Source organism: Chenopodium quinoa, unplaced genomic scaffold, assembly GCF_001683475.1.
Source record: "Chenopodium quinoa cultivar QQ74 unplaced genomic scaffold, ASM168347v1, whole genome shotgun sequence".
NCBI classification, from domain to species: domain Eukaryota; kingdom Viridiplantae; phylum Streptophyta; class Magnoliopsida; order Caryophyllales; family Amaranthaceae; genus Chenopodium; species Chenopodium quinoa.
This window is the reverse complement of record NW_018743050.1, coordinates 979830-983480: the sequence shown is the minus strand read 5'-3', so window position 1 is coordinate 983480 and position 3651 is coordinate 979830. Positions and strand designations below refer to the sequence as shown.

The 3651-nt window shown below is 33.8% G+C and overlaps 1 pseudogene; it reads right to left on the bottom strand.

Annotated features, from left to right (window-relative positions):
* Positions 1-527: 527 nt before the first annotated feature.
* Positions 528-2282, bottom strand: LOC110730862 (annotated as a pseudogene).
* Positions 2283-3651: the final 1369 nt, after the last annotated feature.

Genomic DNA, 3651 nt, shown 5'->3' with positions numbered 1-3651 from the left:
TTTAAGTGATTTGATTCCATGGTTAAACCAAACAAATGAAAAAGTAAGAGTTAAATGATTCATTTCCTTCCTCTTATTTCTTTTCTTTCCGCTCTATTTTCAATAATTACGCAAGGCGATGTCTCTTCTCAGAGCGGACCTTCCATCGGGCCAACCCTCTGTAAATTATTGCAATTAATTAGTTTATGAACTTAAATTACCTATGTTAGTTATAAAATATTGGGACATAGTGATTAGTTTTGAGAGAGAAGTAAAATTCAAATTTCGATCCCTCTAATACTTTCGGCCAAGATCTGCCACTGTCTCTTCAATCTTAAAGAGTATATAGCTTCTTTAATTACTTGTAGCCTTTAAGAGAATACAAGAATTGGGCGTGACATAAACTTCATTATAGCCTTTTAGTACTAGATTATGATACAAGAATAAGGTCAACTTTCACTTTCTATCATATATTCAAGGATTAATTTTACATTTTACCATACTCAAGGCCCGTTTCACAAAATTCAATTGATCAAATAGTTTCTAAAAGTTCTAGATCTGTTATAGGAGTAAAAAATTGTACAATCTCCCATTCAAAAAACAAAAATAGTTGTAGAAAGAAATCTGATCTAATAAGATGATCAATACAATCTATATTTCTATCATCTGTCTTCAAAATGAATCTGTAATTCTCCAAGGTTATCAAGCTTATTATCAACAAGTGGAATCACTAGAGGGTGATGACCAACGAATAGCGCGACGTGGCCCATGAGCTTATCCTTCCTAGAGAAGGTGGTTCCACAGGAGCACTGCCACTTCCTATCACCACAATGCTTCTCATGAGTCCTCAAATCCGAAAGCACCGAAAACTGTTTTCTGTTACATTTTTTACACACATACATCTTAGGACAATGACTTCTCTTGTAATGGTTTTTTAACACATATAATGGACTTAAGAGGTTGGAATTTAGCATGGTTTTTGTTCCACCTGCACCCCATCTGTGGGCACGAGTACTTCCTTGGTGTTATGATCGCGCTGTTTTGATCCTCTGCTTCTTTTTTTAAAGGATTGCTGAGGGCTGCAGTGGACTTATACTCGTCTCCATGTGCTCGCATATGCATCCTAAGGTTGGCATCACGCTTAAACCCTTTACCACATACTTGACAGTAATGAGTATACTTTGCTAACAGATCTGCTGCCTCTGGCTCTACAAGATCGTATGCCTCGGTCAACGACTTCCTATCCCGGACCAGTTTACTGCTTGTCTGAGCCTTAACATCCTTCGATTTCTCCCCTTTCACTGCTGTGATTATTGTGGTTATGCTGGCAGTCGTCGTTGTTCTTGAACTGTCAGTTCGCGTACTGATGTAATTGTTGCAGGCTGCAGTACTAGTATCATTGTACCAATTGTAGATGTTTTCTCCATCTACGAACATATTGTTATTCTTACTAACATCACAGCTGACAAATTGCTGCAGTCCATCATCAGGCCTCTGCTGCTTAATCTGGTGCTGACCCTCTGCAGTCTGCATATGATCGCGACTAATGCTGTTGCTGTTGCTGTTATTACCTGCTGTCTGCGTCGAACCAAGGGTCATCTGTTGACAGTTGAACATCATAGATGATGCTGTCACGACGACTTCTTGTATCAGAGTGCCAATGTTTGCATAAGGCACCGGTGAGGTTGACAACGTTGCTACTGGTTGGCTTTGATGATGATGATGGTGGCTATCTTCGGGCAGGAAGAGGCTTACCAATGATTCGACCTCGTGAAGTTTCTGCTTCAGAATTGATAGGCTGCAGAGAAGAGATCTAAGTTGAGTCTCTGACCCTCCAACTCCACCACCACCGCCGAAGCTAGCCTCCATTACATCATGGTACAATTGTTGGCTAGGGTGGTGTATACCGCCTTCGGGCTCTGATGTGCTAGGAAAACAAGGGGGTAATTCTGTTATCATTTGAAGGATCAACCTTTTGTGTAACTATAAATTTTTCAAGGACTAGACGACTTTCTTGTCTAATCCAAGGGTATAATCGGTAAATACTTTTTTGGAATTTTCAACCTGCATAAGAGCAAGGGTGTTTTCAGAATAAAGACACCTAATAAAACTTTTTACTCGAGTTTCTCTCTACCTTTGTGTTTAAACAATATCACCCTCAAAACATGTTTGTTTGTCGATAATTTATCAATTTGGCTCTAATTCCTATGATATTAATGTGCTAGAATTTGGTTAAATCTCACCAAGACCATTCTTTTTCTTTAGGTGTACTATGGTGGCTTGTTATGCTATGTATATTTTGATGAAATGATCTCAAATTCAGACCGTTGAGAACACACGTTAGGCTATATATACAATATTTATCTATTTGTACAAGTCAACTGTATTAGAATATTGTTACAAAATTACATTATTTGGTTAAGCCCATCCCTAAATGTCACCTTCCTCAGATATCTCTATTTGAATGCCAGTATGACAATTGATTTGTTTAAGAGTAAATTAAACGACCTGTTTCGTAAAGTTGTTTGGGAATTCGGCATACATTTCATTGTCCTAAGCTTAAAGAATTGTATTTGTATTAGTTTAATCAAGGTATGCCTTCATACATGGTGAACATTATATAGTCGAACAATATCTTTACCAAGATAAATTTGACCTGGTCGTAAGATTTGTACATTTTAACCTTTATATTGAGGATTTAATCTTTAATAGAACTACTTTAAGGTGGGATTTTAGTGTTCTCTTTTTATTATTAACTAGATTAAGTCCCGTGCCATGCACGGTCGTAATTAAACTTTACAACAAAAATAATAAAGAAAGGTGTTAATTCAATAATAATTTAACCCAAAAAATTATTTGTAACAAAATAATAGTCTCTAATTAAAAATATTGATGGTCAAAGTTGTGTCTCAATAAATGTGCAAATCCAACTATAACTTATAAAAAAATAGAGGAGTATAATATAATAAAATGATTTTGTTCAGTTTTTCTTATAAACGTTAATATGTTATGTATAATTTTAAGATTTATACAAAGTATGCTACCAAAATTATTTTTTCTATTTTTAATTAAAATAAATTTAAAGTTGGAGGGAAAAAATGATAATATTGTAATAATCTTGGACAATGATATATTTCAATACCTAAAATTTAATCTATCTTAGTATATTTGTTACTAAAAGATTCCTAGTATATAAAATATATGTTAAAAAAATAATAGACTATAATTGGATTAAATAATGTGTTGTCAAAATGGAAATAAGTATTATTGTAAGTTATAGAATGGAAGTAATTAAAACTTGGCAAAAAAAAAAGGCGGGAAAATATTTTATGACATCGTGACAAGTGTCACTTTAGGTTCGCTTTTAGTATAAGTTAATATAAATATATGTTAAAAAAATAATATACTATAATTGGATTAAATAATGTGTTGTCAAAATGGAAATAAGTATTATTGTAAGTTATAGAATTGAAGTCATTAAAACTTGGCAAAAAAAAAAAAAGGCGGGAAAATATTTTATGACATCGTGACAAGTGTCACTTTAGGTTCGCTTTTAGAATAAGTTAATTGATTGCAAGGTAAGTATTTCAATTGTTTACAGTGATAAAGGGCTAACATTGATTGTATTCTCGATCTCAATATCTTATTAAATTATCTCATATATATATATAT